Here is a 26,030-nt window from a genome sequence, read left to right as displayed (position 1 = left end):
CTAAAACAACACGAGCTTCAATAAACACAATGATTTTATTCGTCCTTCTTTATGCTCTCTACTCCAGCCACTTGTTCTCTATACTCTGACTTCTTTTACACACAGTCCCTGACACACTGCTGTTCACTCAAGCATGTACACTCAAGGTCCACTGGTCATTTCATTCACAGGCACACACACTGCACTACCAGCCACGCAAAACACACACACTTACTATCACACAACTATCATACATTGCTAGGACTTAAACTATCATACATATCTTACTTCAACTATCATACATTGCTCCAACTTCAACTATCATACATTGCTCCAACTTCAACTATCATACATTGATCGGACTTCAACTATCATACATTGATCGGACTTCAACTACCATACATCTCTGTCTTCAACCCACATACATTGTTTCAATTCCGATTCAAACATTGCTTTGAGCTCCGACTAACGTACATTGCTCCGACAAAAATAGTTGCTCCAACTGTGACTTACATGCATGGCTCTGACTCCGGCTCACATAAAGTGCTCCGGAGCGTTGCTTCCAACTGTAACAGCTATATTGCTATGACTCCGACTTAGGTTCACTGCTCTGACTCCAAATATGTCTGCAATCCGTTCACAGGACCTAAGAATTCCTGTTCCATGCAATGCACACCTGATCTCAACCACTCCTCCCCTCCCATGCAAATCAAGGTATATCTTACACATGCACCAAATATGCCGCTTAATTGCACCGCCACGCATCGGCAGGCACCTTAAGACTTACATAAGATTTTAATTGTTTTTTAAAAGGGACCGCTTTCTTATTTGATTTTTTTGTATGCAGTCACACATGGATGACTGCTTCTGCTAGCGCGTGAACTGAACACACGGTATGAATAATTCAAAAGCGCTGTCTAAGAATGGAGGGAAGTTGGTGTACACCTTTCTATGTGGCCTGCCATTGAGAAAGAAGTGCTTCAGAAGCAATCCTGGTGTAAGACAAATAGGGTCAAGAGATGTTCATAGCAGCTCCTTTATAAAAAAAATTGTTAAGTTCCCCTTTCAGACCTTGCGTTCTATAGACCAGATGATGTAAGGTCATCTGTTTCTATAGCCCACGGTTGACGAGGGTGTCGACAAATCCTTTATGAAAGGTTTTAATTACCAGGCATCAACACTGACCATGAACTAGAAAGGGACAGGATAATAGGCTTAAGAACAGAATCCCGCTGGGTCATTTTATGTGGCGGCGATGTATGAAACCCTCGAACAAAAAGGTCCGCCATTCCCCTTTGACGGACTTTCTACGGAGATGGTGGTACATTATAGGAACTTGCTTATGGAACACTCTTTTTTTTTTTAGAGAATTTCTTATTGTGGCTATGTAGCCCTGTTCAGGAGAAGCATCATCGCCCACTAAGGTCGCAGGTGAAAGAATCGTGTGGTAGAAGAGCCAGTCTTTGTCTGTTTGGAGCGTTGTTTGTATTTCTCTGACGGCTGGGACCATTGCTGCCTTGCAGTCGATAGCTTGTCCATGACACATGGCTACGCATCCCCGTAGACAAGCTATGTCTTCATAGACAACCCATGTCTTCTTAGACAAGCCATGTCTTCATAGACAAGCCATGACGTCTTCATAGACAAGCCATGACGTCTTCTTAGACAAACAATGACGTTTTCCTAGACAAGCAATGACGTTTTCCTAGACAAGCAATGACTTTTTCCTAGACAAGCCATGACGTCTTCCTAGTCAAGCCATGACGTCTTCCTAGACAAGCCACGTCTTCTTTGACAAGCCACGCTGTCTTCAAATGCAAGCCCTGTCTTCCTAGACAAGCCATGAGGTATTCTTAGACAACCCCATGACGTCTTCTTAGACAAGCCATGTCTTCATAGAAAATCATTGTGTTCTCTTAGTTTGACAAAAATCTTTCCTATTGGTCAAAGGGTATTAAAGTATAATAGCTAGACAACAGAAGCTGAGAAGGAGGCGTTGACCTACTAATAACAAGATCCCACTCGGTCTGTTTCGATTTGATTCTAAACAACTTTTTCGAATAATGTCCCATCCAATATGTCAATGAAAGCACACCTTTTAAGTGGAAAGTTCCAGGCATCAAACAAGGTGACTTTTAATAGTCCAAAGTAGGCAATCATATAAGGCTCCTTGATCTATTAGGGGCATGTTAGCTTAGTGCGCCGTATAATAGGCTTTTAACAGCAAGTGTTTGATCCTATTTCTTTATACTCCTCCCTCTTTCCGACTCTGCCTCCCAGTAACTCGAGAATTCACACCCACGCATATTACAATATACTCTCCCCTTCCCCCTGTTGTAGCTACCCAAATACAATTATTATAGCCTATGCAATTTTTTTGTGTGGTAATGGCGTCCTATGCACATTTCAAGTGTTTACCTAGGTCTATGGAAATCTTAGCACGCAAGTCTATACTATCATTTCCTGTTACTCATGACCGTGTGATATTAACGTCGTATGTGTGTGAGTAGTTCCTTGTTTGAGTGCATGAAACTGTACAAAAAATGAGGGGCGGGGGTGAATGAAAAAAAAAAGACGTTTCGGTGTCATCCAGTGCAACACAATTTTCTGTGGTCATTTTAAAGTAGGTCGAATTTTGATATGTTTGCAAAGCGTCTTATCAACCCACTGTCTAGGCGGATTCTTGTTCACCTTATTTCTCCCACTTCCCATTCTCGGGTCAAGTTGAAATTTGGCCACAGTTATTCATACTCTAAGACAATACATGACAGAAAAAAACATAAACCCATTATTTCATCAACTAGCTGTTATTAATTAATTTTGTTATGTACAGGTGGAAAAGAAGGAGATAATCCTTGCTCTATTGAGATACTTCAGAGACTGTGTGGTGCTTTCCCTTATATGATTCTTATAATTTTCTTTACATTTCTAAAAAAAAATATTTTTCTTTGTTTGTTTTCTTATATAATGTCTTTCAGTTAATAGATCCATATCCCCATATGGCCTTTCTTATGCCGTTGTTGTTGTTTTTTAAACCAAGTAGATGAATGGGTACAATCCCATAGCCCCGGGTTGATCAAGGGGGTCTCTTGGGTCTACACTATTTATAATTGCGTTGCCTAGAATCATGGAATCATCAGTGGTCTAAACCCCAATTTGACCATTCCTAGGGCTAATTAAAAAGTGTGCTCGTCACTATCATCGACATAGAAGAAGAAAGATTTTGGTTTTCTGAATAAATTGACCTAGGGCTTTTTTAAGCTTAATTCATTTTGTTTTCTCCCTATGTTACCTAAACTCCTACGGGGCTTCTTGGATGGCCAACTCGGTTTCATACCCGAAAAAAACTATGTTGACCATTTGAATGGAATGTCATGCTATTAACCCACTACGATTTCTCATTTGTAAAAAAAAAGAAAGTGTTGTTTTTCTTAAAACTGTAGAGCAAAGTCTAAAATATATCTAAGGCTTGTCTTGGAAATCGAAGATTAATGAGGAGTTCAGTAGTTAAAGCGCTTTGCTTCCAAACCGAATCCCGGTGAAGATTGGGACTTCAATTCTTAAGGAGGCCTCTGAGTCATCCCAGCTCAAAGGGGTATCTGCCATTGTTTGGTGACAGGTAAAGGCGGTTGGTCATTGTGGTGCCCACATAACACCCTCGGTAACGTGAACCACAGAAACGGATGACCTTTACATCAACTGCCCTATGGATCGTAAGATCTGAAAGGGGAACTTGACTTTTACGCAGCCCCAGCGGCGACCTACATATTTTGCCACACCGAGCTCAGACATAGCCCTTGTCCGCCGGTGGTCGATTTAGATTCTCTTAAGCAAAATAAAATAGCAGAGGAAACAAACTTAAGCACTATTCATTCTCTCCCTCACCAACTTTAAATTGTTTACTTAACATATATTCATATTTGTTATGAATTTCAACAAGAAATACACCAACTACACATTGTGGCCCAACAGTTTGGACAAGAAGAAGTGAAGCAAAGATCACTCTTTTATTTCTGCAAGTCGGACTAGAGTTATCCCGCGTCACTTTAGCGGTGAAAAAAAAGAGGGGGGGGGGAGGGAAAACAAGTAATCTACTCTGTATTCACACGTCACTAAATAGCAGGGCCGGATTTAACCGTTGTGGGGCCTTATGCGAAACGGATTTCGTGGGGCCAAGTTTGGATAGGGATACGGATAATAAATGAAAATTAAGAGTTTGTATTAGAAAATAAATTCGTATTTGCATTTTATTCATTCTTTACTACCTACAGAATTACTTTACGAGCCTTGCGTGTAGCGAAGTCATACAGTATATCATAAAAATTATATTTCCTACATAAATCACGCTCAATAGCAAGAAGTGCCAAATGTTTCAATATTTCTACGAGAATTGTTGACCTCAAGTAATTCTTCATTACTTTGAGGCGCGAGAAGCTTCTTTCACCAGATTCCACAATTACGGGTATTGCATAAAGCCTTTTTTTTTTTTTTTTTTTAAATCGCGCGTAGGATTGGCGTTTTCCATATTAAATGACACCCCAAAATAACAATTTCTGGTCTATATATTTCATGAGATTTGTATGAGTTTTCTAAAGATTTTTAATAATTTCCGGAGATTTCCAGGACTTTTGCATATATTTTGCAATTTCAGGAGATTTCCAGGAGCTCCTTATTAAATCAGGAGGCCGCGAGAAATCTGTTATAACTTATACAATGGTTTAATTCAATAATTTACACCTAGAATTAGCGCGGGTCCTATGGAAGTGCTGGGCCCACTTCGGTTGCATAGGTTGCAGTGGCTTACAGTCGGCCCTGCAAAATAGCGGTGTATGCTACGCCGTGGGTCGACTAGTGTCAGATTCTAACGCTACCGAGAAAATGAACACCGTGCACGTGTGCTCCCCGAGAAAATGAACTGAAAAGAAAGAGGACGAGGCAAGGTCGAGGATGATATTGTTTACTTGAGCGCACTGAATGACACGAGCACACGCTGGATTTGTGGAGAGAAGAGTTCGATTCCCGACAGATGCCAGTGGCGTACCCAGAAAAAAAATAAGGTGAATCTTCCTGCGTACACGCCCACTGTGTACACCCGCACCACTTCGTTGAGCGTAAATGAGAGATTTCTTTTAGTGTAATTAACTGAAATGTATTAAATAAATTACTAATTAATCAGTTTTCTATATTAATGTCAACATGTGCATAATATCAGTAACCAAAGTTGTATGTAATATTCTGGGTAACGCGGCCTGGACAAAAATGGGCTTAGCAATATCATATAGCATGTAAAATAAGTTTCCAGGAAACGACAAGCCTTGGTGGAACCTCTGTTGGTTATACATGTATATCTCTGGTAAGACCATGACCTTCGAGATCCATGTGATGGCTTGACATATGTTACGTTAGCACACCCTCCTTCGGTTACCAAGTGCTCTGGGGGGCTCAATCAGAAAGTAAAAAAAAAAGTAATGCTATAGTACTTTATTTATTTTTTAGCGGTCCCTGAACGGTGGGTAACACCGCAGTTAGTTTTGTCTGGTCTGTCTGTCCGTCCGTCTGTCACGTTTAGATCTCCTTCGTGGTCGAAGATGAGCTCATTTCTTATTTCCTATGAACTCGAAGATGGCTATAAAGTCCGACCTTTACTTAAATAAGCCTGCCACATAAATAGCATGAGTAAGTTGGGTATACTGTAGATAGGCATGATTCATCTATCGTGTAATTATGTTCCACAAAATGTCGCCCTGTATAGTTCTAATTTGTAATGAAGGAGGTAGGATCGTGGTGGTTTGTAGTTTGTAGAATATTTTTTTTCTCTCTATCCCTCTCCCTCCCTCCACCCCCCCTCTGTCTCACCCACCCACACACACAGAGACATTCTCTCATTATTCATATTAATTTTATAATTCCCTCCTGTGCGTCATCTAATTAATGAAGAAATTTTTTTTTGCGCTCAATTATTTCCCTTCATTTTGCACTTTTGGTGGATTAAGAAAAGAGTAACTGTAATGAGCCTAAAACAAAATGGCGACTGGGCGTGGCAATTGGCCCGAAGCCTGAGGGCCAAACACAATGTCGGAGGCATCCTGTGATCTCATTTCATCCGTGGTTTCGCATGCGCTTTGTGCAGACTTAAAAGAGTCATCCAAGGAACAAGATTTTCTCAGGAGGCCTTAGATGTTGTACAAACCGGCTCTTGGACTGAATGACAAGCGTGAAGATATGCAAGTGGGAAAAAAAAAAAGACAAAAAGAAGAAGCAGACTCTTTGACGCTAACATGGCGCAAAGTAAAAAAAAAAAAAAAAAAAAAAATTCGTGTCTGTCAACGACCCGTCAATTTCGACACAGGCGTTACTGATGCAGTTTAGTGCAAGCCGGTGTGGCGGGGAGAAGGGGGGCGGTTAATGGGGATTGCGGGGGTGGTAGCAAAACACGGTCAGCATGACCCGTGTTCGGATATCACGATTTATTAGTGGCTAATTAAATCATGCATGTTCAGAATTAGTTGCCTGGTTTACAGCAATCACTACATTCATAACAGCAATTAACACGGACCGAAATGTGTACATTATTGCAGTAGGTCTTTCAGCTTATACTTGGGCATATACTGTGTACAGTGTGTGACGGATGCATGTGTAAGTCAGATGTAGCTGAAGTATTTCTAAAGATGATTATTTATCCTAGATGCATGCGTACCTTGTTGAGTGTATTATGGTTGCAAGTTCGGTACATGACATCCGCCACAACAATACCAGGTATCACAGACTCAATGACCAAGTTGACTCAAGGTGAACTTCAAACAAACGTTTATTACAGAGTGGGCCACAGTCTAGTCTGTCACTATAGAACGATGTTATCCCCTCAAGAGTCTAGCGGTAACTGACTTTCTACAAGTCAATCTTAACCTCTAACCCCAAAGTCTATGTTGTCATTCTAAAATACTCCGTTCACTGTCAATACATTAAAGTGCGCCACCCAACTAACTAAACTAGCTATCTAACAACTGACATGTCTTAATGAGGCTTAACCCTAAAACGCGTGTGGTAGTTTAGCCTCCTAAACATCAGAATTGTAATTACATTTTGTAAGCACTAATTCTAAAACAGCTCAGCACTTTAAGGGTTAATATGTTCAATTTCGAATTATCTAGATGACGAGATGACCTAATTATTGCCCTTTGGGTTATCTCCAATTGTTTATCTTATCTTATAAAATACCGACGTTACTTCAAAAAACGAAGATGATTACGTCCTACGCGTCATGCATCTAGTCATGCATGTTAAACAATGACTTAAATTCTGCCGAGTTACTGGTTTTCCTGGCTGGCTCAGGCAACCCATTCCATGATCTAATAGCACTAGGGAAGAAGGAGCATTCGTTCAAATTTGTACAAGCCTATGGAACGAAAAATTTGCCTTTATCTTTATGTCTTTATGATTATTTCACTAGATTTTGTATTTGTAATTGAAGATTATAGATCAGTGTTTTTATGCATAATTGCTACTTTACTTTTGAGTCTTCAATCCTTCTTTAGGGTTGTCTGCAATATCTAGGAAGACACATTCATATCTATTTTTTCTCCTATACTAAACTTCTATACTTTAGATTTAATATATATATATTAAATATATATATATTATTCTACCTGCAGTACAAGCTCTGCCTCAGTTCAAATACATCGTATAAAATCGGATGCTGTTAATTGCAAGTGTTGCCCAGACTAAAAGTGGAAGTTTGGGCCCTCGGTTTGTCCTCGGAAGTTATCTTCCGCTAACTGTAAAAAAAAAAAAACTACTCTCGATTTCTAAGACTTGTGTATGTCTCGGCGAACCCCCAAACACACTGACACATACAAGACCAAACACCGAGACCCCGGTGGAGGTAAGAAGTACAGAAAGTACTTTGATACCACATGCCATGTTTTTAGACCTCGTATGATTAAGTAGATATGTGACCAGTTGCCATGTTTGTACTTTGAACCAATCCAATCGGATGATAAGTTTATTCTCTCACTCTCTCTTTCTCTCTCTCTCCCGATCTCCATCTCTCTCTCTCTCCCGATATCTTTCTCTCTCTCTCTCTCTCTCCCGATATCTTTCTCTCTCTCTCCCAATATCTTTCTCTTTCTCTCCCGATATCTTTCCCTCTTTCTCTCTCTCCCGATCTCCATATCTCCTTCTCTCTCTCTCTCTCTCCCGATATCTTTCTCTCCCTCTCTCTCTCTCTCTCCCGATCTCCATCTAACTCTCTCGATCTCTATTTCTCTGTCTTTCTCTCTTTCTCCCGATCTGCATCTCTCTTTCTCTCTTTCTCCCGATCTGCATCTCTCTTTCTCTCTTTCTCCCGATCTGCATCTCTCTTTCTCTCTTTCTCACGATCTGCATCTCTCTTTCCCTCGGTCTGTATCCCTCTTTCTCTCTTTCTCTCTTTCTCCCGATCTGCATCTCTCTCTCTCTCTCTCCCGATCTCCATCTAACTCTCTCGATCTCTATTTCTCTGTCTTTCTCTCTTTCTCCCGATCTGCATCTCTCTTTCTCTCTTTCTCCCGATCTGCATCTCTCTTCTTCTCTTTCTCCCGATCTGCATCTCTCTTTCTCCCGATCTGCATCTCTCTTTCTTTCTTTCTCCCGGTCTGCATCTCTCTTTCTCTCTTTCTCCCGGTCTGCATCTCTCTTTCTCTCTTTCTCCCGATCTGCATCTCTCTTTCTCTCTTTCTCCCGGTCTGCATCTCTCTTTCTCTCTTTCTCCCGATCTGCATCTCTCTTTCTCTCTTTCTCCCGATCTGCATCTCTCTTTCTCTCTTTCTCCCGGTCTGCATCTCTCTTTCTCTCTTTCTCCCGATCTGCATCTCTCTTTCTCTCTTTCTCCCGGTCTGCATCTCTCTTTCTCTCGGTCTGTATCTCTCTTTCTCTCTTTTTCCCGATCTGCATCTCTCTTGATCTCTATTTTTCTTTCTCTCTCTCTCTCTCTCTCTCCCGATCTCTCTCTCTCTCCCGATCTCCGTCTATCTATCGATCTCTATTTCTCTTTCTATCTCTTTCCCTCCCGATCTCCATCTCTCTCTCTCTCTCTCTCTCCCTTCCTTCTCTGCACAATTAGTCTCCTATAAGCCCCTCTCTTCTAGTCCTCTCACTATAGTCCTCAGTGTTTTCTCATTGTCTGGTACTTACGTTATACAAATTGAAGAAAACAAGATTGTTCAGGAGGTGACGGAGTGTGTGTGTGTGTGTGTGTGTGTGTGTGGTGACTGGGGGGGGAGGGTGAATTGCTATTTTGACAATGTTTAAGTAGAGCTGTAAAATGGTGGACAAGGGGGGGGGCGAGGGGAAGAGTCTACAGCAAACATTACTTTTAATAAAGTGCCAACAAATGAAATGGGACCACGGGATTGACAAGGTAGGTTTAATGTGCAAGGCTATAGGGGAACATTACGATTCGTTTGTCGGTACCAAAGAAACTGGCGATCAAATGGAGATTTTATGAGGCTGTTGACGACACAATGTACGCTCTCTAGAACCTAGCGTCTCCATTACGTGGTATTGACCCTCCACCCCTCCTCCCCTCCCCGCTTCTCGTGGTGTGGTTTACGCGAGACTTAATCCGGAGCGAATGTCTTTTTAAGCCCTGCAATTTATGTTTGATAAGAGAAGGGTTATGCTGGACAATTTAAACAGGGTTTGGTTAGAGAAGTTATGCTGTACTGGGTTTTATTACAGAAGCTCTGGGCTGGACACTTTAAACAGGGTTTGGCTAGAGAATTCATACTGTACCGGGTTTTATTACAGAAGCTCTGGGCTGGACACTTTAAACAGGGTTTGGCTAGAGAAGTTAAACTGTACTGGGTTTTATTACAGAAGCTCTGGGCTGGACACTTTAAACAGGGTTAGGCTAGAGAAGTCATACTGTACCGGGTTTTATTACAGAAGCTCTGGGCTGGTCAATTTACAAAAGGTTAGGCTAGAGAAGTCATAGTGTACTGGGTTTTATTACAGAAGCTCTGGGCTGGTCAATTTACAAAAGATTTGGTTAGAGAAGTTTTACTGTACTGGGTTTTATTACAGAAGCTCTGGGCTGGTCAATTTACAAAAGGTTAGGCTAAAGAAGTCATACTGTACCGGGTTTTATTATTTTAATTCTGGGCTGGTGACTTGATGCGGGATTGAATTTAAGTGTGGCCTGTCAATCATTCAGTGGTTCAAATGTTATGTATTCCTCGGTTAACATTTCATTCATGTTTGTTTGTAAAATGTTTTACCTGTTTCGGATGTTCCTTCAGAGTTGAAGATAGTTTACTTCCTAGTCCAAACCTCCCGCAGGACGACGGGGGATGGGAGCGGGCAGGGTTTGAACCCTCGACCGTCGATAAATCCGAACGACAGTCCAGCGAGCAAACCGCACGACCAGGCAGCCAGCCATGTATAGGTAAAGGTAGATGAAAGTTGTAATGGCCAAAAAAAAAGCGGGGACTTATATTATACGTGATCTTGTGGCCCTAGGCATAAGTAAGGATTTTGTGGCCAACTTTTTTTCCTAGTGTCCGGCCACACAATTTGAAACATATAAGCGGTTGAAAAAGGAAAAGAGGAAGGGGGCGCGTCGTCAAATGTTTTCAAGAAAGACAAGCTCCACTAGTCCTCAAACCAGTCCAGGTATCTCATATATTATCTCTAAATCTACACGGCATGGTCATGTTTCTTTGGCCAACGGTTAACGAGCAGGGTGATATGTGGCCAGCTCAATAACCAACCGCCTTTACTTTTCCAAACTTAAGTTTGGTACCCATTAGAGTTGGGTGGACTCAGGGGCGCCCTAAAAAATCCCGAAATTCAGTCTTCACCGAGATTTAAACCCAGGCCCCAGGCTAGGAAGCCAAGCGCTTAACCACTCAGCCACCGCGTCCCTTCATTATGATGCAAGGAAACCTAATGGTTATGAAGTCTATGTTTTCAAATGTACATATCAAAAGAGACACTTTAATAACAAGTTAGAAAACAAAAACATGAAACTTACAATCCTCTTTTTTTTTAAAAAAAAGCAATTCACTTCGACGTAACAAAACAAATAAAGGCTTGTCCTGGAGCCGGAAGATTAAGGGAGAGTGCTGTATTTTACCTGGCTCGCTACACATTTCTGCTACATCCTTTATTTTGTTTTCGCCCGGGTTCACTTGCCTTAACGTTATATCGTGATGTTATGTATAAGACTCACTGATCTTCGGACTCGAAGACAAGCATTATTATTATTATTATTAGAAATAAAATCTTTCACAAAAGAGATACAAGACACCGATAGCAAAGACAAACAGACACAAACACTCTTTTGTTCCCCTGGGAATCAAATCATTAAATAAGAACAATCTGGTATAAACTTTGTCACATGTAAATTATGAGTGAGTCTGGTGTGAATGTACACTTTGGTTTCTTATAGTTATAATTTTTTTTGTTTGGTGTAATGCACAAATTGTAAGACAAATTTCCTTACGGATAATAAAGATTATTATTATAATTATTATTATATCAATGTGAATTTAGCTTTCCGCCTTTATTTTTTATATTATTTTGTTACATTTTTATTTCTATTTTTTTTAAATTGACAAATTTAAAAAAAAAAAGTAAAGTTGACCTCTCGTATCTATGGGGCAGATGAACAATGAAAAATTTAAAAAAAAGAATTTTTAAACAAAGCGTATCTAAGGTGGGAAAAAAAAAATATAATTATAGCCATATCTCTCATTACTGTATTATCTGATTCCGTTAGTGAATATCGAACTAAATTAATTAATTACCTCGCTGGCTTCCGAATCCTGTTAAAGACTGGTATTTTTTAATTTCGAGATCGTCCGGCTCCTCTGAGTCCACCCAGCTCTAATGTGTACCCTGACATTATTTGGGGAAAAATAAAGGCGGTTGGTCGTTTTTGCTGGCCAAATGACATCCTCGTTAACCGTAGGCCATACAAACAGATGGCCTTTGCATCATCTGCCCTATAAACCACAAGGTCTGAAAGGGGGGCTTTACTGAGTAATTAACCAACTCGTAAATTGTATATTGATTCATGTTTTGTTGGCAATAGGGAAAAATGAAATAATTGTGAAGCAAAGTTTCAACTTGATTCCAAATTGAAAAGTGGGAGAAAAACATAATCAAAATTTGTAGTGGACAGACGGACAGACAGACAGAGTTGTTTTAAGCTTTGTAGCTTCATTTTGTTGATTAATTTAAACACTTTCTGTATTTCTTTATTTAAAAAAAAATGAAAAAAGATATTTTAAGCTACAATGTCGTCAAACGTCTGATGTCCTCTATCGCCTACACACTCAAAGTGTACATCACCCCCCCCACACACACACACACCCAAAGTGTACATCAGCACCCCAAACACACACAAAGTGTACATCAGCCCCCCACACACACCCAAAGTGTACATCAGCCCCCCCACACACACACCCAAAGTGCACATCAGCCCCCCCCCCACACACCCAAAATGCACATCAGCCCCCCCCCCACACACCCAAAGTGTACATCAGCCCCCCCACACACACACACTCACAAATGTTCATGACATTATCATAGCATTGTGTAGTGTAGACAATTGTCGGCCAGTGAATGTCAAAGATCATCTCCCAAGTTTTTTTAACGGTCTAAATGACTAAGATGAAGTATGAATGCTTCACACATTCCAGTGGTGACATTTTGGGACTTCTCGGAAACCGATCTCTTCGACATGACACGCTCCTCCCCACTCCCCTTTTACCTCCGGTCGCACATCGCCCCCCCCCCGAGCTCGCCCCCCAAAAATGTTTCGTTTTCCTCACCTTTCCAAGGTGTGAATAACACTAGACCGTAGAACTAGCTTGTCCTAAGGTGTTAGTAGAGACATTGTCTTCGACTTACAGTTCCGCTGTCTTCTTATGTTTTCAGTACCTTTTCTTTTTTTTGGCAGATTTATGGCAATGTCGATGGACTTATGGCGTGGGGCGGTTGTGGGGGGGGCGTGAAGGGGCGAGGAGAAAGAAAAAAAAAGTACCAAAATACTATTTCAATTATGACTTTAATGAATATTTTGGATAGATTGTTTGGTTAATAATAGGGGAACGCCCAGGCTTTGTCCTAGGGTTGTTTTGTTTGTCTTACATGTTTCGGGTGTTCCTTCAGAGTTGAAGCTTATTAAACTTTCTTGTCCAAACCTGCCGTAGGACAACGGGTGGATGGCAGAGGGCAGGGTATGAACCCGGGACCATCGATAAGTCTGAACGTCAGCCCAGCGCGCATACCGCACGACCAGGCAGCCACCCATGGTTACAATAACATGCTCTGAAAATATTCACAGTAGTCTTTCAGCAATACAGTAATGATAATGAAGATATTGATGACGATGAATATAATATTAATAGAGACGTTGAAGATGTCCTGCTACTGCCGATAGTGAAGATAATTGTGATGATAATCCCTGTCTCCACTAGTGAACTTAAATTGTCTTTAAAAACTTTTTTATTTTTAACTAACATTAAATTTTAGTTTTGCCAAATAGCACCCTCGTTGGCATGCTCAGATAAAGAGGTAAACTCGTCAATCTTGATTACCATAAAAAAAAACTTTGGCTAGCAGACGACTGATTTAGAAATGTGAACGAATGCATTCTCTGAGGATAACTGGAACTGGAATACAATGTACGTGAGGTCAAAGGTTCTCAAAACTGTGGTCCGTGGACAACCAGAGATATGAAAATTGTATACAATTAAAATAACCTCGATAAAAGCCATTTATTTGATCAAACAATTTTAATAATAATTAACTCACCCCTCACTGCTGTTTAATATGTCTATTATAGGTCTATTACATGTCTATTTTTTGACGACATAAAAATTTGAAGACATTTTTTTCCCTTGGATATTTCCGAGTAGGAGTTGAACTCTTTTGTGCGTGGACAACGATTTCAAACACAGATGAATCCACGCCAATGCCCATTGCTATGTTTGTTGAAAATATCTACAAATGACGAACACGAATTAATGTTTAAATAATGATATCACAAATAACTGGATATACAAACAGAGTGCACCCCTTTTATATCCTGAATTGTGGGTTATTGTAAAAAAATTTATGGACTACTCAATAGAGACGACAAGCACGGGCCCTGCGCAAGGATGACACGCAAATTCGTGAAGCGTTCCATATTTTTCAAAGAAAAGAGGCCTAATGCCCAAGGATTCCTATGATGATAAAGCTAAAATTGAATAGCGCAAATTCTGAGGTTTCCTTAAAAAAAAAAATGAGCCTCATCACACACGCACACAAAACTGACTAGCAATTGCTGTGTGTTGAGATTTGCTGTAGCTACTTACAAATATAGAGTCCGACAAAAATATTATAAAATATCATCAACCTTTTTTTTTTTAATTTAATTTAATTTTAAACCAAAGTGATAGTTTCAATAAAAACTCTCTGAACAATTTTGTTTTGTTGTTTCTTCTACATTTGTAATGTACATACAAACTTTTTAAATTTACCCTTTACCTTTTACCTTTACCTATCCCTTAGTCTAATTGACCGTTGGGGCACCATGCATGACTCGTCGACCGTCTTTCTCCATTCTTTCTGTCTTTTGCCTCCGTTAGAACCTCTTTCAATGGCAGGCCCGTGAATTCTTTTATGTTGTAATTTTTTAACTTACTATGCATTTGTGTAGCTTTTTTTCACTAAGTGGTCCGTGGGCGCAGTTTCAACTTTATATCGGGGTCCCTGGATAAAAAAAAAAAAAGGTTTGAGAGCCTCTGACCCTAGTCCTCACTTCTGGTGAGCTTACTCTATCACTTTTGGAGACAGCGTCGAGTGGCAGAAAGCATGGCAGAAGTGGGAGGTCATGTTGAGGCTGAAATTCGAGGATGATAAGTCAACGTGGGGAGTTTCGTTACACACAAAATGTTATATTTCTCCACATGCCAAGTGATATCCAAACACAAATGTGAGGGGGAGGGAGGAGTAGGAGGTTTAGAGAATATGAGTACCTTTTATCGTCAGGGCCAGCGTTACAAATTTCGGGGCCCAATTTAATAGATGCTAACAATGGCCCATCTTATAAAGCTCCACGCTTCGCCATTTTTTTTTTGAAAATGTGGTTAATGTTACTGACAACAATGTTTCATTGTGTTTTTAACTAGCAGCGCTGATGCGTCATACAGGTTGAGAACCGCCATGCCTCTGGTCCATCTATCTAGATAAAATGCTTCTCCATTATCTGGCTTTTCTAGTGTTAGCAGGGGGTGGTGCGGGTCAGGGCGCGTTCTTGGCGAGGGTGTTATTTGCTTAAATAAGAAGAAAGAAAAGCTAGTAATTAATGTGAGCAGACGACGCAATTAGGAGATCGTGCTGGCATGCATGGGGGGCTGAAATTCTCCCTGATAGGACATAGTCTTGGCGGAAGATGCCATGAAAGGTGATGTCGTCTGCAATAACAAAAACACAAACCTGGCCGGACTAAGTAGGCCACTGCTCTGTTCCGTGCCAAAAAAAGCCAAAAAAAAAAAAAGCCAAAAAAAAATAAAAAAATGCTTGATTTGATCGAAAACTATCAGCAAGTTCCCGGTGATGTAGTTGGCCCAAGAGTCGGAGCCAAGGCTCTGACACTCATTCCTTTCACTGGTTGATCGTTGGGTAGATTTATTCATTGTTAACTCTTTCTCTCCGTAATTATTTTCCACGTTTCGACGGGATTCTTTATTTTGCTGAATACTATTTCACTACCCTGTTATGATTAAGCATCAATAAATTTATTGTTTGTTATCAGAAAATGTTTTTGTTGGTACTGAATTAAAAGGGGGAATGCGTGCTCTTTTTATATAAGACAAAGTAAAGACAGAAGAAAAAGAGTTAATATATTTTTGTTTGTTTTCCGTTAGTTTTCTTTTATTTTCGGAAAAAAAAACAAAATCATGCGAAATGAATCGCCCCCCCCCCTCCTAAAATTTAGTATAGTCACTGTGCATTAAGTCATTCTCTTGTCTTATCATTATGCTAATTATGGATCATTATGGATCCCAATAAAGCCTAGCTTGAAGTGATGAGTGGTGGCCGAGAGATTAAACGCTTGGTTTCTGTTTGTATCCGGGTTAAGACTGTGACCTTGAACTCCGGTGTTCTTAGGACGACCATGAGTCTAGCCAAGTCTAAGGAGTAAGACTGTGACCTTGAACTCCGGTGTTCTTAGGACGACCATGAGTCTAGCCAAGTCTAAGGAGTACCTGACATACCACAAGGACGCAAATGCGGTAGTTTATAGGACACCGTCGTTAATTGTTGGTCACAGAAACAAATTGGCTTTACATCGCCTGCCCCCATAGGTCTGAAACGGTTACTTTTAACTATATGTATGGAAACTATTTAGAAACATCAAATGTCAAGGCACTTTTCCTCAGTTCATGGCTTCTATGTTGTTATGTAGCTGGATAGCGCTAATAGCTCCATCTAAAAATATGTTTCAAAAGAAATCAGCTGGTCAATGCGCTGGCCACATGACACTCTCGTTAACCATTGGACGTAGAAGCCAATGAGCTGTATATTTTGTCAGTGGTTGGCAAGTTTGGGAATGGGAACTTGATTATTTTTTCACCGGACATTTACTGGAAAAATAGTCCTACTTGTCCTGGTCTCTAAGACTTTAGATGTCCCCCCCTGCCCCCCCCCCTCCCCAACTAAAAAAAAAGGCTTACACTTTACTGCTCTTCTGCTACCAGAACTACAGGCTAGCATTGGTCAAACAGCGAACTCACTGCAGCTATTGTTGATGCATGCGCATGCGCGCCCCAGTCACGTGACCTTCACACTATGGTTTACATTTCTTTTTTATACTACAGTATGGGTAAAGATAAGTAACCGTATTTTATTTCCAAAGATAATGACTTTGAAAAAATGAGCAGTTTTTTATGTTGGACTCCCGTGGATGTTTTCATAGATAATTTTTTTTTTTTATCATTTATCGGGCTCCACATCCCTCCCTGTTTCTTGCTAAAATATCACCTCGCCCCCCCCCCAAATGTTTGCTCCTCTCCCACTCTCTTCTTGTCACTTATCTTCCTGTCCGCCACTAACATACACTCAGACCAAATACTCTGTAGATCTCTTTCCTCTTTAATACACTAGGATACTGTTTGTTTCTCAAACTTCATTCACTCGGAGACTGCATTCGATACTTTGGCTACTCTAAACAAAGACCTCGCCAGGAGTCTCGTTCTCAGATGAGTTACATATACATGTACAAGGATGCTTGGTTACACGGACTACGTAAATATAACAAAAAGATGTCATCTCTGATGGGGAGAAGTGGGTACGGACGATAACCCATTAACACTAAACTTATCTTGTGAAACAAAGTTACGCCACAGTTTGGATAGAGTTATCCCCCACCTTTTTTTTTTTTGTGTTCTACCCAAGTTGAGAAGCAAAGCGCTCGTGAGTGCGGGCGTGGCCCATTCATTGAGGTCAGAACCAAAAGATAGCAGGGAAATTATTTGGTTATCATGTTCCTCTCTCTCTCTCCCTCTCTTCCATCTTCCTTCCTCTCTGTTACTCTTTTGTCTCTATTTCCTCCCAATACTAGAAATTTCTCCCACCCCTCTCCGACCTGCTAAGATGGCACGCTTTAAAATATTTTACAGTTTGGAATATAACATGCGTAATAAAAAATTATATTCGCTATTCTACATGGCCGCCTGGTCGTGCGGTTTGCGCGCTGGACTGTCGTTCAGATTTATCGATGGTCCAAGGTTCAAACCCTGCCCGCTCCCATCCCCCGTCGTCCTGCGGGAGGTTTGGACTAGGAAGTAAACCATCTTCAACTCTGAAGGAACATCCGAAACATGTAAAACATTTTACATCCGGTGGTACTTCGATCCCGATACAGGGTTCTTATGCATGTTAAACATTTTACATCCGGTGGTACTTCGATCCCGATACAGGGTTCTTATGCATGTTAAACATTTTACATCCGGTGGTACTTCGATCCCGATACAGGGTTCTTATGCATGTTAAACATTGTACATCCGGTAGTACTTCGATCGCGATACAGGGTTCTCATGCTGACCTTCGTTCGGGTGCACACCTATTAGCTTATAATTTGGTGTGTTTTTGTTCAAGTTTGCTAAGTGGTTAAGTGTTTCTACCCACGCGTCTTGTTTGTGTGCGTCCAAATACATTATTATATTCCTGACATGCGCGTGGTGTAGCCCATTCTAGGTCACGCTGACCTTATCCGTTTCTTGACTGGGACCACTGAAAGCATCTGTCCACAGTCGTCCACAGAGCGGCAATGACGCCAGGGAGACTCGGTTCCTTTGGAGTCGACGAATTGTCATCCGTGGCAATCATCAGGTTGATTATCACTGATGCATGCTATAAAGTAAATCACCACCATCTTTGACTGGTGTCAAATTTAAAACTTTTGATAGAGTGGGCTATGAGGCCCACACATTCAAAATTTTCACTGAACACTGCCTTGTTCCCAAGGGTTGAAATTGAAAAAAACAGATTACATGTAATGCTCTTTTTATTTTAAAGTAGCCTCATACTTATAGCGGGTGGCAAGGTAGCACGTGAACTGACGTTCCAATCAGCCAGGTAAACCAATGACTTGAGTTAAAGTCTCTAATTAACATGCTTGGAGAGAATGTAGTTTGTCGGTGTGTAGGATATAAATATGTTCTGAACAAGAAGAAACGTCTCTAATTTATACAATAAGATTGGTTTCTGATGAGATGTTTTTTTTCGTTTTATTTTATGTTTACTGAATTGTTCCCAACTCATTGGGCTGGCTAGACAATGTCCTAGTCAGTTGTTATTATAGAATGATTATTATATTATTATAAAAAAACTGTCAAACTTTTACCTTACATTCGGTGAGTGGGAATTCTATCCTAAGAAAGTAAATTAAGTTTCCGTTTGTGATCTTGCGATATAAAGGGCAGATGTCAAGGTCATCTATGGCCCACGGTTAACGACGACCTAAAGATTCCGAGTTTTCCCAGTTTTCACCAGGATTCGAACCCCGGTACCTCCGTTTAGGAAGCCAAGCGTTTTGCCACTCAGTCAACGCGACTCGTTTATCTTTCAATGTTTCATTGTATTATCATTGGCTCCACTCGTGCTGGATCTAGATCCAGTAAGATTACAACAAAAACCTATGTCCCATTGACCCCACTCGTGCTGGATCTAGATCCATTAAGATTACAACAAAAACCTATGTTCCATTGACCCCACTCTAGCTGGGTCTAGATCCATTAAGATTACAACAAAAACCTATGTCCCATTAACTCCGCTCCTGCTGGGTCTAGATCCAGTAAGATTAAAACAAAAACCTATGTCCCATTGGCTCCACTCCTGCTGGATCTAGATCCAGTAAGATTACAACAAAAACCTATGTCCCATTGACTCCGCTCCTGCTGGGTCTAGATCCAGTAAGATTACAACAAAAACCTATGTCCCATTGACTCCGCTCCTGCTGGGTCTAGATCCAGTAAGATTACAACAAAAACCTATGTCCCATTGACTCCAGGTAAGACACGTGATTGGGGAAGGTTGTTAGACCAGGTCAGCTAGGTCAGCATGTTAAAACATTCTTTGTTGTCACTTGAAAGGTGACACCATCTTCTCTGTCATTCATTCCTTTATTTAACTGTTCCTGTTCACATACAGTCTACCCTCACTAACAAGCCCCTTACACAAACCCTCACTCACAAGCCCCTAACACAAGCCCCTAACTAATACTGCATGTTATTTTGTGAAAGTTTTCGTCCAAATAAGATAAGATAAGATAAGATAATTTTTATTGATCCAATCTAATGGAAATTCAGTTTGACTACAATTGACACGCTCAGCGAAACTACTGTACAAAAACAATATTGATAAAAAATTTGAACAACATTCACACACGAAACACATACACATTCACAACCAGCGCTTTATGAGTTTGACTTCTAAGTACTTCTCGATGATGACAGCTGATCTTGTAACACTCTGACCGAAAGTGGGATAAAGGAGTTTTTAAATCTTTCAGTTTTAGTCTTAATGGAAAGGAGACGACCACTTCTTTCAGATCTGATGTAACAGTGGTTTTAATGGGTGCAGGTTGTCTTTAAGAATCGTGAGTGATTTGGAAAGGCATCTTTCTTGGAAAAGCTCTTCAAGAGATGGTAGCTGTACTTGAGTGATATGCGATGCTTTTTTAAATAGTCTATTTAGTCTAAGTCTTTGTGCCAGTGAAGTATTACCATACCAGCAGGTGATGGCAAAGTTAATTAGACTGCTGATGTTTGAATTCGTGAACAAATGAGTTTGGTGCCCAGAGAAACAGAAAGAGAGCAGTGATTGTCCTAAGTTTAAATTCCAGTCTCTATGTACGTTTGTGTGTTTGTATATTTGTGAGTTTGTGTAATTTTACTAAATGATTAACGAGATGATTTTTTTTTCACTCCACGTTAAAGGAAATTGTGCTAGACACACAATCTCAATAAAACAAACTGACTAACTCTGCAGTGTGCTAGACACACAATCTCAATAAAACAAACTGACAGACTCTGCATTGTGCTAGACACACAATCTCAATAAAACTAACTGACTGACTCTGCATTGTGCTAGACACACAATCTCAATAAAACAAACTGACTGACTCTGCATTGTGCTAGACACACAATCTCAATAAAACAAACTGACTAACTCTGCATTGTGCTAGACACACAATCTCAATAAAACAAACTGACTGACTCCTGGCATTGTGCTAGACACACAATCTCATACTGAACCTGCAGACCAACTCTTTGCATTGTGCTAGACACACAATCTCAATAAAACAAACTGACTAACTCCTGGCATTGTGCTAGACACACAATCTCATACTGAACCTGCAGACCAACTCTTTGCATTGTGCTAGACACACAATCTCATAGTAAAACAGAATCACATTTTGGAACCTTTTCTTTCTCTCGAAAATGTCCGTGATATTTTTTAAAAGCACTTACACATCCTAGCAGAATCACACACACACGCACACACACACAAACACTCGTAGATAAATGCGTACAGGCTTCGAATGTTGGCGTCTTGATCAAATTTAGGCATATGCCATGATTTGCCCTGGTAGGCCAGGTTTGGCACTTGGAAGAGTGGCTACAAGCCATAAGAAGTGTCAGTACTGGATCTGGACCTGATGCAAGTCAGAGAATGTGAGAAAGGACAAACCTATTGGCACAAGTTGCACCAGGGAATGACACCTCCGCATTAGAGATTATTTTTATTTAATTATAGTTTTTAAATATTTCTGATTTTTTTGCAGACGATTTCATAAATGACGCGATTGACTACAAGATGGTAATTGAGTTTGGCAATAAGATCAGAAGTGAAATTGGTTCTAAACATAGACTTATATGACTTTGGTCTTCCCAAGGGCGGCAATCTCTCTCCACTAGCGATTTCCACAGTCTCCCAGCTGGTGCCCATGGAGTTTAGGTTTTCCAAAAAGATGTGATGCCATGTTAAACATGGACGGCCTCGTTTTCGCTTTTCTCTTTCCGTCTTCCAAACTATGACTGACTTTTGAATGACTTTTGACTGACTTTTGGTGAACATGTTTCATCTTTTTTTAAGTATATTCCCGAATCTCAGATGTTTGGTCGACGTTTCACTCATGGAATAAACGCCTGCGTGGGAAAGGATTTCTCTATTAGTGACAAGATTACCTTGTACCGTACGATTGGCGTAACCTTAATTAACACATGGGCGCCTATTGCATTAATTGCTTCCTATGCACGTGGTGTAATAAATGCTAATATAATGATCTAATAGTAATAGTTGTTATTGTAACAAAAGAAGGGCCTTGCAAGCATCCATTAAACTGGGCCCTGTAATTTTTTTTATTATTTTTTTTGTAAGGAACGTCTGGAATTTATAAGATCGATAAGGGAATAGTCAAAATCTTTAAAAGGTGTATTATATTTAATAAAAAAAAGTTCCCCTTTCAGACCATGTGGTCTATAGGGCAGAAGATGTATGGGTCATCATTTACTGTGCCCACGGTTAACGAGGGTCTCATGTGGCCAGCACAACGACCAACCGACTTTACGTAAAAAAATTGAATAATTTAATTTTGACTTTTCATTATCACGTCGAACAGAAAACTTGTGTCACGTGACTGCACTTTTTATGCAAATTTCAAAATGTTCACTTCATTAATGATTGAATTCATGTAAGATACAATTTAAAAGCCCATAATTTCATCTCTCGTGAAACTAATTTATATTGTGCATTTAATAATCGCTGCGAAGGCAAGACACACTATTTGTTTACTCTAGTTTATTTGTTTAAACATAAAGTAGGAATTTATTTATTTTTTTATGTAAATTATTTGTTTCGTTTTTTTTCCGAAGCATTCCAAGACAGCAGACGAACTTGGTCAATATTTTTGCTTTACCCTTTCCCATTCAGCTGCCAACTTTCACTATCAACATTCCACTTCCTACTGTTTCAAAACATTTAAAATCAAAAGAAACTTTGCGCGCGCATTCGTTTTTTTTTTCTTTTTGTATTCCCTTCCTGAGTTGACAACATTTTATTAAGACCACGGTATCCCCCCCCCCCCCTTCTTTATGTATGTAACACCAGGGCCATGAAATACGATTGTAGGCTATGTGCAGTCACTTGTTTGTACCTATGAGGGTTTGTGTGTGTGTGTGTTTGCGCAACCCTGTTACCTCCAAAAGTAGGGCGTTGTCTTCAGAGGCGGGAAGGAAGTGATCGTCTGCAGATTTATGATTTTGAAGTTTCTCTAGAATACGGGTACTTGATATTTTTTCCTCTCTCTCCCGCTCTGATGGTTTCCATTGAGGATAAGGGAAGACGGTTGGAAGAAGAGGGCCTGGATCATATCCAGCAGTTGCTTGGATAACACCTTTTTTTTTCCCTTGTAAGAGTCAGATTGTATGCAAACATTGATTGGAGTGGATGGGTTCTAAGGGAAGTTTTTTTGTGTTCGGGAAGCTTGGTTTAAGTGGGGCAGGGGGTGGGGGGTGGAAGAAAAGATGGCGCTGCTGATAATGCTGAAATGAAAAAGAAAAAAAGAACGTCGAATAATTACACGCTTCAGTAATTTGCTGCATTACTGGCATTTTAAAAATGTATGAATTTGAAATTTATAGAGATGTTTGAATAATAGAATTTCATGACTAACCTGACGGTCTTAAGTTCCAATAGCGGTAAAAGTTTGGGATTTGTTGTTCTCCCATCGCATCTCTGTCTCTCCTTTTTTTTTCTCTGGTTCTGTTCCCTGCAGGAAAGTCACTGCGAGGTATAAAAAAATTAAATACAAAATAAATTATAGCTTTTATATAGCGCTACTTTCATGCTTATAACATGCTCAGAGCGCTATGATCCAATCTCTTTTGTGGACTGGGGGGGGGGGAAGAAGGGGTATCTGGGAGAAGGTTTTCTGTGCTGCCTTTAGGCGCTCAGTAAACACAACTCTGCCCGAGTCTGGTGTCGAACACAACACAATCGAAGATACGACTAGTCTTGAAACAGAACTGGTGATTGCTGGGCTTTCGCTCTGTAGGAAGACAAACAGACCCTACAGAACACTGCCAGGTACCTGGACCGGGCTGTAAGGGATTAATCCCAGCATGGAGGCTTACAAATGATGCGTGGATGTTATCAGGGGCGCATCTGTTTTTAGTGCTCTATTGGTTGGTTCTTTTTGTTTTAACATACATCACACTTATATCCTTATCTTATCTTATATAATACAGACGTTACTTCAAACAAGAAGATGATTACGTCCTACGCGTCATGCATTCAGTCATGCATATTAACCAATGACTTAAATTCGGCCAATGGTTAATACGGTTAATATCCCCACCCAAAAACCATGTAAATCTTTGTTCATTATTTACCACCCACGTAGCTAACATGTTTTCTGTAAGTGCTTCTTTTCCATAATTAATTCTACATGTACTGGATAGTCTCTGTTTAAAAGAAGAATATGGTTTACATATTAAACACATTGAATCTCGAGAATCTACATGAAATGCAACCAGATTGACATGCTCTCTTTTTAAACTTCGGGAATACAAAGAGTAAACGCCTTACCGTTGATATCTGCTTTAATTAATTCTTAGTGTCCTGGTAGCCGTGTTAAATCCTGCCATACAGTATAAAAGATAAAAGATGCCTCTCACAAATAACATAAAACATATACTAGCTGAATGAACAGGATTAAAGAGATCCCCTTTAGGCTAAAAACAAAACAGATTGGTGGACCTAAAAGAGTAAATTGGTGGGTCAAGACCGGACTTCAAAGTCCGGTGAACATAGTCACGTAGGTGCGATATCATCTATGGCCAGGTGTCATGAGTCACCTTCGCCGGCCCTCATCGTTTTCCAGTTCGACTTTTTGAGTGCACTAAGAACATGTCACCATTCTGACAAGAGCGCGTCACGTGATCACCTTTGCCGGAAATGACCTCGCCCCATAATTTATTTTGTGTATGTGGCTTACACAGTAGTTTCTTTTTATCTTCACACTTTTAAAAAAAAAAATCGTTCCGTCTTTCTTTCAGGCCCTCATGTGCCTCGCTGTTTTGTCAGTGAGCCGAACCCTCTTCGGTGGCTCTGCGCATGTCACGGCGACACTGAAGGCCATGTTGACATTATGGTGTATTCTTACCAAACAATATTCTCAGTGACCTCGGAACACACTGTGATTAGACGCGGCGGTGGGAGGAGGTCTTTCATAGACAATGGTGTGTGTCCGTGTGTATATAAAAATGCTCAGTTCACTTTCAGGACTATAATTACCCGCAAAGATTGCCTTGACATTAATATGATTGCGCGTATAACTCAAGGCCACGACAATCCCCTTCCCTTTAAAAAGAATGCCTCACCTGAAACTCATTAGAACTGGGTGGACAATAAGACACCTGTAAGATCTGGGCGAAGAATCCGCTAATTGGAGAACTTTTAGCAATAAAAACTCTTCTCTAGCTTTGGATTAATTAGCCAGCTAATTGCTGATCAATGACGTCAGTGTATTGCTCTTTAAAAAAAGAAATAGTCTTTCTTATGCCGATTAGGCTAAAAACAATAGGATAGTATCGTTATATGTCAAATGATATAGTTTCGTCATATGTGTGGTTGTGTTCTGAATAGTCCGCTATTTGGTGTAAAGTATTTGATAATACGTATATATATATATTTTTTTTTGCTGTTTTAAATATACTTAAGCTATCTGTTAAAAATATTTTAGGATGAACTGGGGGGGGGGGGATTTTCTTGAGCTCCTATCAATGACGTTGCAGACATCCGAATATGAATCTTCACGGTGGCTAGAAGTCTTGAAGGGTCACAGGGTCAGGTGTCGGATATCTCGCGAGGGCTGCAAGTTTGACATCATTGGTATACGAGATGACGTGACGCCTCTGCTACCCCCCCCCCAACCCTTATATATGTTTCAAAATAAAATGTTTTCGATAGATCTATTAGCTGGTTTACATATAGAACATATTTTCAATAGCTAGATCTAGCAGCTGGTCTAGATACGGAACATGTTTTCAATAGCTAGATCTAGCAGCTGGTCTAGATACGGAACATGTTTTCAATAGCTAGATCTAGCAGCTGGTCTAGATACGGAACATGTTTTCAACAGCACAATATAAACACTTCTATTTTTGAATCAATAAAGGTAGGAAATTTGGAAGTCAACGGAATATGGTGGCTAAGTGGTAAACCGTTTGTCTTTCGAAGCGATAAGTCGTAAGTTCGAATCTGTATGAAGACTGGTCATTTGAACTTTTGGGAACTTCTGGTTCCCGGCACACTTCAGGGGAGTAAATGTTCTGGCCTTATGAGACCCTCGATAGAATCTCGGTCACAGAAACAGATTGTCGTAGTTTGGAGATCAAATAGTCTTTACGTCTCTGATGTCTTTCGTAGATCTAAGATTAGTGGAGGGTCAAAGTTTCGGGCATTAAAAAAAAAGAAGATAAATATCAACATATCCCCCCAGAACACAGCCC

The 26,030-nt window shown here is 40.3% G+C and overlaps 1 protein-coding gene and 1 pseudogene across 1 annotated transcript in view; both read left to right on the top strand.

The window, feature by feature from the left end:
• The window catches only part of LOC106070965 (thrombospondin type-1 domain-containing protein 4-like), a 150,564-nt gene that overhangs the window by 17,653 nt on the left and 106,881 nt on the right, over positions 1–26,030 (top strand). The gene's annotated exons all lie outside the window — the stretch shown is intronic.
• Positions 14,050–14,161, top strand: LOC129924323 (U6 spliceosomal RNA; annotated as a pseudogene).

This window comes from Biomphalaria glabrata, chromosome 1, assembly GCF_947242115.1.
Source record: "Biomphalaria glabrata chromosome 1, xgBioGlab47.1, whole genome shotgun sequence".
In the NCBI taxonomy this organism is placed as follows: Eukaryota; Metazoa; Mollusca; class Gastropoda; family Planorbidae; genus Biomphalaria; species Biomphalaria glabrata.
Note: the sequence above shows the minus strand (reverse complement) of the source record. Positions and strands in the feature narration are given on the sequence as shown.